At 48.7% G+C, this 13415-nt stretch overlaps 1 pseudogene; it reads right to left on the bottom strand.

The window, feature by feature from the left end:
• The window catches only part of LOC123170578 (disease resistance protein RGA2-like), a 45860-nt pseudogene extending 32792 nt beyond the window's left edge, over positions 1–13068 (bottom strand).
• Between the last annotated feature and the right edge of the window lie 347 nt (positions 13069–13415).

The following is a 13415-nucleotide window of genomic DNA, read 5'->3' as shown; positions in this document are numbered from 1 at the left end:
GATCTATGCCATGCCATTTTTACAGAGTTACTTGTCTTGTATTTTTAGGATCTATGTGGTGACTAGCACAAGCATGCAAAGTAGCCTCCGTGATGTTGCTGATTTCTGTGACTTAGTGATTTCTGCTAAGTCTGAGTCTGTTATATTTTGTTGCCCTGTAAACTTGCTGCTAGCATGAGTTCTATGCATAATCTGGGGATGTTCAATAAGGATGTTTTATTTTACATGTTGTGCTCTATCCATCCATGCCCTTTTTTGCATTCATAGCATGCTGTAGCTTGCTGCAATCTTACTCTAAAGTTGCTAAATAATGTTGTTGTCAGCCTGTTAACATGAAGTTCATTATTGACATGTGTTTTGCTAGTGATCCATGTACCCTATGACCATTCTATTGCCATTCTTAGCTTCATATTCATGCCGTCTTGCTGTTGGTTACCTTGCCTTGCCATGTATTGCTCTGTGGTGAGTGATTCAAGCTCACCAACATGCCTACTTATCGTTGTTTCTGCCATGAACTGTTATTTTCACAAAGTCTGAAACTGTTAATAACTTTCTATGTTTACATGGGTGCCATCATATCTTCTGTAAGGGTCTTTTGTTCTATGCTTTGAGTAGAATCATGCCATGCTCTACTTTGCCATAATAGCTTGCTGTAACATGTTGTTTGATAGCTCTAAGCATTGCAACCTGATGTTATTTCAGCCATGTCCAGTAATTCTGCTAAGTCTGTGAATCTGTTATTATTTGCAATCTTTCCATGTCCTTTTGAGCATGTTCTAGTAGTTTCTGGAGATAGCTCAGTGTTCATGTTTTGTAATGCTTTACCTGTACATCATGTCCATGCCTTTTGTTATCATGTTGGGTTGCTTTAGCATGTTGTTGTGATGCTTGCAAGATGCCTAGTTGCTGTTATGGACAGATTGTTGCTATATATTGTTTGGAGTGTATGTGTTGCACCGTTGCTCCGTTTTGAGCATGCTCTATATGAAACTTGCTTAGTTTTGCATGTAGTTTCATATTATCATGTTGCATCCTTGTTTTGAGGTGTTTGCTTGATGTTTGGGTGCATTTTGCATCAATGCCATGTTTGACTTGTTTTGCTCATATCTTCTAGGCCGTAGCTCAGAATCTAATGAACTTTATATGTAACTTGACTAGAATTTCGTGTAGATCATCTTGGTGCTCTTTAACTTGTTGTTTAACAACTTCAACTTAATGTTTGTTCTGATCTGGACCAATTTCGAAATTTGCATATGAGGACTTACCGGAATTGTTATATGTTGTTTCCGGCCTCATTTAAACTTGCCTCGGTGTGTCGCTCTTGTATGCATCATCTCTTGCCATGAGTAGCTTCTTATAGCCCTTGTAATGCATCATGCTTGATTGATCATCATGTCTTGCTATGTGGTGTGTTTACCATGTTGTGTGCTTCTTCTCGATAGTTCCCGTTTCGTTGCGTTCGTGAGTATTCGTTCGTCTACGCTTGGTTCGTCTTCGTGGCTTCATCTTCTTCATGGACTCGTTCTTCTTCCTAGTGGGATTTCGGGCAAGATGACCGTCACCTTGGATCTCTTTACTATCATTGCTATGCTAGTTGCTTCGCTCTATCGCTATATTGCGCTACCTACCACTTGCTTATCAAGCCTCCCAAATTGCCATGAACCTCTAACCTTTGTCACCCTTCCTAGCAAACCGTTGTTTGGCTATGTTACCGCTTTGCTCAGCCCCTCTTATAGCGTTGCTAGTTGCAGGTGAAGATGAAGCTTGTTCCATGTTGGAACATTGATATCATGTTTACGTTGGGATATCACAATATCTCTTATATTATTAATGCATCTATATACTTGGTAAAGGGTGGAAGGCTCGGCCTTATGCCTGGTGTTTTGTTCCACTCTTGCCGCCCTAGTTTCCGTCATACCGGTGTTACGTTCCCGGATTTTGCGTTCCTTACACGGTTGGGTGATTTATGGGACCCCCTTGACAGTTCGCTTTGGATAAAACTCTTCCAGCAAGGCCCAACCTTGGTTTTACCATTTGCCTCACCTAGCCTTTTTCCCTTGGGAGTCGCGCTCTCGAGGGTCATCTTTATTTACCCCCCCCCCCGGGCCAGTGCTCGTCGTTAGTGTTGGTCCAACCCGTCGGCTGCCGGTGGTCACCAGGGGCAACTCTGGGCTGGCCTATCGGAAGTCTGGACAATCCGGTGTGCCCTGAGAACGAGATATGTGCAGCTCCTATCAGGATTTGTCGGCACATTCAGGCGGCTTTGCTGGTCTTGTTTTACCATTGTCGAAATGTCTTGTAACCGGGATTCCGAGCCTGATCGGCTCTTCCCGGGAGAAGAAATATCCTTCGTTGACCGTGAGAGCTTATAATGGGCTAAGTTGGGACACCCCTGCAGGGTATTATCTTTCGAAAGCCGTGCCCGCGGTTATGTGGCAGATGGGAATTTGTTAATGTCCGGTTGTAGAGAACTTGACACTTGACTTAATTAAAATGCACCAACCGCGTGTGTAGCCGTGATGGTCTCTTCTCGGCGGAGTCCGGGAAGTGAACACGGTCTTTCTGGGTTATGCTTGACGTAAGTAGGAGTTCAGGATCACTTCTTGATCATTACTAGTTGACGACCGTTCCATTGCTTCTCTTCTCGCTCTTATTTGCGTAAGTTAGCCACCATACAATGCTTAGTCGCTGCTGCAACCTCACCACTTTACCCCCTTCCTTACCTATTAAGCTTTGCTAGTCTTGATACCTATGGTAATGGGATTGCTAAGTCCTCGTGGCTCACATATTACTACAACACCAGTTGCAGGTGCAGGTTTCGCGATGGTCATGACGCGAGAGCGATGCTTGTTTGTTTTGGAGTTCTCTTTCTGCTTCTTCTTCGATCAGGGGATAGGTTCCAGGTCAGCAGCCTGGGCTAGCAAGGTGGATGTCGTTTGAGTTTCTGTTTATGTTTCATCCGTAGTCGGATGTTGATCTTATGTATGATGTATTGATGTATTCTTGCGGCATTTGTATGCCTATTGTATGTATCCCCATCTATTATGTAATGTTGATGTAATGATATCCACCTTGCAAAAGCGTTCCAATATGCGGGTCTATCCTTGGTGGGACCTTCGAGTTCCTCTCGGATAGGGTCGCATATTGGGCGTGACAAGTTGGTATCAGAGCAGGGTATTATCAACTTGTAACACCCATGATGCGGCTATATCTCCCACGTGTCGGGGCATGACTTAGACGCATAACCGCATTGTAGGTATTGTCGCAAGAAGGGTCATCTTCACACAATCCCATGTAATGAACAAGAATGGGATAAAGAGAGTTGGCTTACAATCGCCACTTCACACAATACATAAATAAGTTCATACATCATCCAAAATACACTCATAGACCGACTACGGTCAAATCCAAATGAAAAGAAGATAACCCCAAATGCTAAATGCCCGATCGTCCCAACTGGGCTCCACTACTGATCATCAGGAAACGAAACATAGTAACGACCACGGTCCTCGTCGAACTCCCACTTGAGCTCGGTTGCATCACCTGCATAGGTATCCTCGGGACGTGCAACTGTTTTGGTAGAATCTGTGAGTCACAGGGACTCAGCAATCTCACACCCGCGAGATCAAGACTATTTAAGCTTGTAGGTCGGAAAGGGGGTAAATATGGTGGAGCTGCGGCAAGCACTAAGCATATATGGTGGCTAACATACGCAAGTGAGAGCAAGAAGAGAAGCAAATGAGCGGTCGAGAAGCTAGAAGTGATCAAGAAGTGATCCTGAACTCCTACTTACGTTCATGCATAACTCAAACCGTGTTCACTTCCCGGACTCCGCCGAGAAGAGACCATCACGGTTACACACGCGGTTGATGTATTATAATTGAGATCAAGTGTCAAGTTCTCTACAACCGGACATTAACAAATTCCCATCTGCCTCATAACCGCGGGCACGCCTTTCGAAAGATAATACCCTGCAGGGGTGTCCCAACTTAGCCCATTATAAGCTCTCACGGTCAACGAAGGATATACCTTCTCCCGGGAAGACCCGATCAGTCTCGGAATCCCGGTTTACAAGACATTTCGACAATGGTAAAACAAGACCAGCAAAGCCGCCCGATGTGCCGACAAATCCCGATAGGAGCTGCACATATCTCATTCTCAGGGCACACCGGATTGTCCAAACTTCCGATAGGCCAGTCCAGAGTTGCCCCTGGTGACCACCGGCGGCTGACAGGTTGGACCAACACTCGAAGGAGCACTGGCCGGGGGTTTAAAATAAAGATGACCCTTGAGTCTGCAGAAGCCAAGGAAAAAAGGCTTAGGTGGCAAATGGTAAAACCAAGGTTGGGCCTTGCTGGAGGAGTTTTATTCAAAGCGAACTGTCAAGGGGGTCCCATAAATCACCCAACCGTGTAAGGAACGCAAAATCAAGGAACATAACACCGGTATGATGGAAACTAGGGTGGCAAGAGTGGAACAAAACACCAGGCATAAGGCCGAGCCTTCCACCCTTTACCAAGTATATAGATGCATTAATTAAATAAGATATATTGTGATATCCCAAAATATCCATGTTCCAACATGGAACCAACTTCATCTTCATCTGCAATTAGCAACGCTATAAGAAGGGCTGAGCAAAGCGGTAACTTAGCCAAACAACGGTTTGCTAGGAAAGGATGGTTAGAGACTGACATGGCAATATGGGAGGCATGATAAGCAAGTGGTAGATAGCGCAAGCATAGCGATAGAGCGAACAACTAGCAAAGCAAAGATAGAAGTGATTTCGAGGGTATGGTCATCTTGCCTGCAAAGTTCTCAGAGTTGTCGAAAGCTTGATCCTCGTTCACGTTCTCAACAGGTTCCTCGTTCATGAACTCGTCCCCCGGCTCTACCCAAAGCAAGACCACAAGCAATGGAACCACAATCAATCACGGTGCAATGCGCAAGCAACATGATGCAATACATGGCATGATATGTGAGATGTGATATGCAATGCATATGCGTGCTCCGGAAGGAAAGATGATGAACAAGGCATCAACTTGGAAAACCAAGTATGCCGCTGGAAAGATGAGATGATTTCGGTTGAAATCGATATAAAGATCACCGGAAACGGATGCATGGTTTGCAAATGGTAAGCAAAACAATAATAACCCAAATCTATGATTAACAACATGATAGCACTTAGAACACATCAAGAATCTATGCTACAGCACTCCAACATAGCAACAAAGCATACGGCAGTTATCTACAGAAGATTCTTGACAAAAGATGAACACTGAGCTACGACTAGTTCACATCATAACAGGTTCAAATAAGCATGGTAAAAGTGAAAAAGATATCAGCATCACAGACTTGGTAAAAATACTGGACATGGCATAAACAGCATCAGGTAGCAATGTTCAGAGCAAGGAAACAACATGCTACAGGAACTTAACATGGCAAAACAGGGCACGGCATGAATCTACCCAAAGCATAGAACAAAATTCCCTTACTGACCATGAGCCAAAAAGGCACAGAAGATATGATGGCACCCATGTAAACATAGCAAGTTTCGTTAACAGATATCAGACTTGGCAGAAAACAGAGCATGGCAGAAACAACATTATGATGGCATCTTTGTGAGCTTGATTCGCTCATCTCATAGCATTGAATGATAAACTAAGCATACCACCAGCAAGAAGACATGTTCATGAAGCTAACCATGGCAAGAGAGAAATCATAGCATGCTTGGATCACTAGCAACAACCATGGAAAGATTGAATGTCATGTTAACATTCTGCCAGGAACATTTTATAGCAAAAGTAGAGCAAGATTTAGACATGCTAGGGTAATCCATAATTGCAAACAAAGGCATGTATGGATAGAGCATGACCATGTGTCCAAAACATCCTTACTGAAGTATCTCAAAATAAGCATGGATCTCTCTGTAGCATCAAGTTTACATGGCATCAAAATAACAGCAGACAAAAGACTTGGCAAAATCCTAAGTCTCTGAAATCAGCAACATTGCATAGCCTAGTTTGCATGCTTGTTCTAGTCAACACATAGATCATAAAAATACATCGCAAGCACCTCTGTAAAGATGGCATGGCATAGTTTAAAACACATGTAGAGCTCATGCTCATAAGATGCACAGAATTAATGTAGCAAAAATAACAAATGTCCAAGTTCTGATAAGTAATAGCAGTAAACATCACATAGCACTCTTCCAACAGCATCTCGGGCATCACGATGAGATGAAATGAAAATTATGCAATGGTACAAAATGTAGAGCATCTCGTAATGAGCATTTTGATATATTACACGCGCGAAACGGAGCTATATGCAGAGAGTTATGATGCATTGAACAGGAGCACATATTGTAAAAATCTGGGACTTAGCATAATTCGGGGGGGGGGGGGGGGGGAAGAAGTCAACCCTACCCCAGATCCAGATCGGGATCTCGCCCGCGGATCGAGGCAGCGACGCGGCGGCTCGCCGGAGACTGAGGAGAGGGGCGCCAGCGAGGGCTCGGGGAAGGAGACCGGCCGGAGGAGCTCGGCGGGGGACGAGGCGGCGGCGGAGCGCGACGACCGGGGCGGCGCGGTGGTCGTCGGAGCAGGAGGCGGCCGGCGGGCGCGGTGCCGGCGGCGACCGGCGCTGGGCGGCGGCGGCCGACGCGGGGCACGGGCGGTGGACGCGGGAGGCGCTCGGGCCTCGGGGGAGACCGGGTGGCGGCGGCGCCGGCTCGGGCCGCGCGGGCCCGCTGCGGGCTCGCGGGCCGGCGGTGCGGGGCGCGGCGAAGTGGGGCGCGGATCGCCACGTGGCAGCGCGCGGTTGACCGGGCGGCGGCGGGCGGACGTGTCCAGCCCGGTCCGGAGGCGTCCGGCGGCGCCGGTGGGGTTGAGTTTGACTAGGGTTAGGGTGGATTCATCCGCAAATTTCGGGGGAGAGGGTCTATTTATAGGTAGAGGGAGCTAGGAGACTCCAAATGGAGTGCGGTTTTCGCCCACACGATCGTGATCGAACGACCGAGAGCATGGAGGTGACTTAGATGGGTTATTGGGCTGTTTGGAGGGGTGTTGGGCTGCAACACTCATAAGGCCTTCACGGTTACCCGGTTAACCGTTGGAGTACCAAACGACCTCCAAATGGCACGAAACTTGACAGGTGGTCTACCGCTGGTATACCAAGGTCACTTGGCAAGGCTCGGTCCATTCCGAGAACGTTTGGCACCCGCACACGAAAGGAGACAAGAGGGGTGCGCCGGTGCACGTGGGGGTGTCGGATTGCAAAACGGAAACGGGGAAAATGCTCGGATGCATGAGACGAACACGTATGCAAATGAGATGCACATGATGACATGATATGAAATGCATGACATGAACAAAAATGCAAAACGAAAGACAAAACCCAACCACGGAGGGAAAATCATAGCACATGGCCGAAAATGGCTAGAGTTGGAGTTACAAATATGGAAAGTCGCATCCGAGGCGTTACAGTGGCGGTGCTCGAAGTAGGCGAAGAACCCGACAACATGACGAAGAACGGCGCGGACGGTGACGTTCCCGCGCCAAGGGAGGCGGCGCGGCGCATGCAGTGGCGGAACCACCTCCCGGCTACCCGGGGCAGCCGCCCGGGCTCACCCATGTCTTCTAGTTTGAATAATAGCAGTAAATGAAGAGCTAATCACCATTTTATGGGGGCAAACAACTGATAGACAGCAGCTCCGTGTACTTTGCCCCGGCTCGCCGGCTGAGCTGGCTCCGCCACTGGGCGCATACCACGGGAAGTCGACGCGCGGGGACGACGAAGTGGACCGTGGGCCGCCGCGCTACGGCCCGAAGGGGCGACGCAGCGGCGGCGGGCAGGTCGGGGCGACGGCGGGAAGACCTTGGGGCGGCGGCGGGGACCGCGAGCCGCGGCGCGACAGCCCGAAGGTGCTGCGCGGCGGAGGAGCGCGGGTCGGTGCAACCGCGGGGACGGCCTCGGGACGGCGGCGTGGACCGCGTGCCACGCTCGCTACGGCCTGACGGGGCGACGAAGCGGCGGCGCGAGGGTCGGTGCTGCCACGGGGATGACCTGGAGCGGACGGCCTCGAGGCGACGGTGGACGGCGGGCTGCAGCACTACGGCCCGAAGGGCCGACGCAATGGTGACGCGGGTCGGTGCAGCCGGGAGAAGAACCACGGGGCAGCGGCGCTGCGGCCCGACAGGGTGACGCAGCGGCAACCCGTTGCTCGATCGGTAGAGGGGTGCGCTGAACTCGGGACGGTCTTCACGGGGCCTGTGGAGGCGCGCGCAATCAACGGGCCAGGTCGGTCGCACGGCGTAGATGAGGAGGATCGCGGCGATGGGCGGGTGATCAATCCGATCGCGCGCGATGTCGGGGACGCCGCTCGGTTGAGGCGCGGTGGTGGCGGAGTCCGAGATGAAGCCGGCGACGATGGACGGCGTGGGACGACGTGCGGACGAGTGCGTCAGCACCGGCACCCGGGCCGCCAAAGTAGTGCCGACGCCTGGGCAGCGAGGCTCGAGCGACTAACGGAGCAGCGACGCCCGAGCTCGAGGCAGCCGACGGGCCTGACGCAGCCGGCCCGACGCAGCAGGGACGAGGCCGGCGAGGCAACCCGCAGGACAGCCGTGCAGACGTGGCGGGGGCGGGTGGCGTGGGTTGATTGGCAGGCCGGCGCACGACCAGGCGCTATGGCTGGCCGCCGCATGGCGCGAGGCCGCCGGGTGGAGGCGATGCAGGTGTCCCGGTCGGAGAGAGCGGAGACGGTCGGCGTAGATCGACGGGCGGGCTGGCGTGCAGACGACGAGCGGGCTGGCGTGCAGACGACGGCCGTGAGGGGCCGCCTGTCGCGCGAGGCCGCCGTGTCGGTGAAGGAGCCTGTCGGTCGCAACGGTGTCGGAGTAGAGGCGCACGGGGGTCGACGGCGGCGGCGAGCGACGCAAACAGATCTTAGATCGGTAAACCAAAAAGTAAACGCTGATCAAAGCGACCGACGAGAGAGAGAAAAACCCAAGCATGGGCTCGGTCAAAAGACTCTCTAGGGCAGCCAGTCAACACGACTGCGGACGAACCCTAGGTACGGGCGGCGCGGCCTCCGGCGGCGGTCATGGAGTCCGACCACCCCGGTGGCGGCGCGCGGGTGCGGAAGCGTCGAGCGGTGGCTAGGGTTGGATCGATTAGGCTGATACCATGTTAGAAGGGAGAGAGGGATTTGGTGGAATAGTTGTTGTATTGATTAAGCCTCGTGGGCATATATATAGGAGTATAATAATTTACTTGGAGTACAAGACAAGCCGAAACAAATTATAGTTTATCTCGTCTTTTCTAATAATCACGATATTCAACAAAGAACATGCATATACTGTTTCGTCATACGAAACCAGTGACATATTCACAGCCTGTAATGAGTTCTAGAAAAAGTGGCACGGATCCCAAGATTGCATGCGGGCGGCGGAGATTTCGTAGGTGTGCGTCGCCGAGTGCTCCTAATCCACATCCCCTAACACCAGGCTAATGTATCGGAAAAAAAACCACAATATGTTAATGAATGAGCCTTGTAATAATGCACATATCAAAGTCCTACTAGTAGTTAACTACTGCACTAACGGTCCTTGTACGGCATCGCACGAGCGACCAGGGTTTTTGTTCTGTGCTCCAAAATTCTTCCACTGAATTATTGTGGCTCTTCTTTTCCTGTATGTCCTGTCTTTTTGCCTCTTTCCTCCGGTGTCGCTACTTGCCGTGCCCTGCCCGAAAGGGTATTAGAGAAAACTAGGAAAAAAGCCCGTGCGTTGCAACGGGTGAAAAATATACACAGACCTACCGCAATAAACACGGATCAAGACCCCCCCACACACACACACAAACACAAAATAGGTGAGAATTGTTTGAGGGGCTTCTCTAGAAGGAGTCGAGCCAATCGTTAGAAACATCAAATAATCATCTATACAAAATGGAGAACTCATCTTCTTTCCATCTGTTTCAAGACATGCCGCAAAAAAAAATCTCAACTGAAGATGAGAACGGTCAATGGAGTATGTATAGTTAGGAAGTATCATTAGGCTACACCACGATCGTGAGTACATGCAGTATGATATCCATTATCTAGGAGACAAAATCTGGTGCTAGCAGGACTTTAGCTCCAAATTCTTCCATAAGATTGAAATTGGAGTAGTTTAGTGCACCGTGGATGTAAGGGGGTTACAATACAGAACCTACATAATGGATAGAGCAAAATCAAACTATACATGCACACTATTCTCTAGCTTGAAACAGATTAAGGCGACCACCTATATAATGTAAAAGCACGTATCTCTCCTTTTCATTTACAAAAATTGGGTTACATAAAAAATTGTTCTGTTAAGAGAACATATAATTATTCAACTATTGGTACTTAAAGGTTGCCAAGGTAGTTAAATATGTCCTCGCAAAAAAAAGGTAGATGAATATGTTGCCATCACGCCAAGGTTCTTTCACTTTCCGCATTTATAGAGCTCTTGGTGCACATATATTTTTGAGAAGTGCAAAAGGGAAATCATGAGTGTCAGGCCCAAGTAATATCATCTGTCAATCCATTGTACTAACCTTTAGTAAAAAAATGATGTCACTTAGTAATTAGCATATCCGACTGACTGGAATACCTGCACTCGAACTTTAATTAACACGTGGTTACGAAAGTCGCAACTGATGAAGAACCACATCAGTTGCCTCTCTCATCTTACACATGAAACCCTCTGTTCTTCCATGTCGTGGAATAGTCTTTTTGTCAGTAAGATTGAACACAAACAGTCTGTACAATTGATGACAGAAAGGTCTATGCCAACCTTCCAGCACACAATCAATTATCATGACCAAACTGAGTACCGTATAATTATTTAAGAACCTCAAGCAGTAAGAAAAAGAGAAAAAAATAAGCAAACAGGGAGAAATTAGGACGCATTTGGGTAGAATTCGAGAGAAGGGGCCAGGCGGACTTGCGTTGTTTCTCTCTTAATAAAGCGCAGGCACCTGTACTCATGGTTCTCCCAAAAGGCGACTGTTGATCCAGCTGGAAGAACATAGATAATGACTCACGTTTTGATCCGGACTGTGCTTTACTTTCACTGAGACATTGAGTCCAGTTGTGTCGTACTTTCGGGTGAAAGCGATCTGCAAAACCAGGCTCCGTTTGCTCCTTGATGAAATGCCGCGGGAACCAATCTGCAAGTACAAAGCTAGCTTGTGCAACCAGATCAATCCACCTGCAATGCGCCAATAGCACGCGCAAAGTACATCATGCCGGAATCAATCTATGGTCAAGGGAATAAAACGATCTGTATATGGTGAATCCATCAGCTAGCTCGTCTGCACTTGCATATCTTGCTGCGTAAGGTCAGTTCGGAAAGTAGTCCAGTTAACCTCCAGATGTGCGTGATAGCTAGAAAAAACTCCATATGTCTCATCGGCGAGGTCAGGCTGTGCCAACAACACTCAAATTATAAGTGTCGTGCACCCCGGCAATAGCGGCGCACTCGGCAGCGGCTCATTGGAAGACCCGCACGTTGCATCCGAGCACCTCGTCGAGTGGATAGCCTGAAGGAGGCAAGGAGGTCCTGCAGCGGATGGCGGTGACGTGGTCGGATGTGGACATGAACGGTATATGGGCAGCCTACCAGTCGTAGTTCAGGCCCAAGCTCCAGAACGACCGTTGTGCGCACAGAGACTCAGAAGCTACTTTTCCCAATGGTGCTTACATGTAGTCCCGTGTATGCCGACGAACAGCTCCACGGGCAGCGTAAGGAACGGCCATCGGGCGCGACGGTCATTGCCGCACCTGGCATCTGGCGTTGGCCCAGCAACAGCTCCTCGCAATCTCTGGGCGGCAAGCCTCGTGTCGACCACCGACGGTCCCGGGGATCCGTCTCCCACCGGCGCCATGGCAGGCGAGGCTTAGCGGCAAGAGCGCTCGGCATCGTACTCTTCTAACATGCTGGCGGCAAGACTCGGGTCAGCGGCTCGAGGAAGCGTCCTTGACGATTAGTTCCTATTCTCCGGGTTCGATTTGAGGAGCAAATCGATGGGATTAGCTAACCGTGACGTTCTCTTTATTGCAGCAGATTGGTTTTGGAGTTAAGAGTTGTATATGGACTAATAATAGACAGCGGTGGATCAGGAAACATACAAAAAAATAGGACAACCACGTATAGCCTGGGTAGAACGTACGGAAAACCAAATAAGGCAAGAAAAACAGCAATAAACGTATGGAGAACTATACGCAGGTAAAATTGTATCACCTCGGATGTACAAAATAATATAGATGAAAAAAACTGAAAGCGTAAATTCACGAGAAGAAGCGTATTGTGACGGTGAACCCACGGAGTCAATCCGTGCTTTATTATATATAATATATATATATATATATATATATATATATATATATATATATATATATATAAAATATACTAGCACATATGCCCGTGCGTTGCAACGGGAAAAAATAAATCCTCGCATGTTCCAAGCGACCCATCGGTGTTACCACTCTCTTCGCCATCGTGGTCACAAACGAAGACAATGATCGTGTAGGAAACACACCTGTGAAGAATTCAGGTGTCTCGAGAGGTGCAGGGAGGCGTGACAGTTTAGTGAGTGAGTAGGTGCAGAAGGGAAACGGAGCTTCTGGATCAGTATTAGGATCGTCCGTACTGAACCTATTGAACCTGATCATGTGTATCGCATAGACAGGCTTGAAATAACATTTGTTCAGAAACACCAAGAACTGTGAAATTTCATATGCACATCCTGCCTTTAGTTTGCCCATAAACTTAGGCACAAGCTTCTCACCAATCTCAGCAAAGATGTGGTTGCCCTGCCAAGAAACAACATGCAATAATTACCAAGCATAGAAGGCTGAAGAAAATTACAACCAATGCAGGCGCCAAGGCTGGAGAAATCATATACCTGGGCATCCAAAAGGACCATGTCAGTGTGTTTGATAGGACCGTCATCAGCGTCTCCACGGTGATGCCACAAACGCGAAACATACACACGGATGGTCAAGTTCCTGTCCCCAACAACAAGAGACTGCAGACCAGCCATCGCCATCTACAACAAAAGGGTCATCACCAAAACACACGACCACCGTTAAACTAAATAAACCCGTATGACATAAGCCACGCCAATACATGCAAACACTCAAAATATCAACCCCACCACACGGAACACACTTATTCAGCCATCGCCAAATGCCGTGTAACAAGATATCGTCCAACTCACAAAAGCATACCACTGCATTAGTTTATTCCATCAGAGAATGCCAAGCTCTGCAAAACGATGTTGTTTCCTTTAGTAAGTAATGTCATCGATTGTTTAGTCTCAATTCCGGCGTTGGTTTCAAAATGTCTAGGATTAATTGTTTATGTGGATGTAAAATTAGTGGTTTCTAG

This window comes from Triticum aestivum, chromosome 7D (assembly GCF_018294505.1).
Source record: "Triticum aestivum cultivar Chinese Spring chromosome 7D, IWGSC CS RefSeq v2.1, whole genome shotgun sequence".
Classification (NCBI taxonomy): domain Eukaryota; kingdom Viridiplantae; phylum Streptophyta; class Magnoliopsida; order Poales; family Poaceae; genus Triticum; species Triticum aestivum.
Note: the sequence above shows the minus strand (reverse complement) of the source record. Positions and strands in the feature narration are given on the sequence as shown.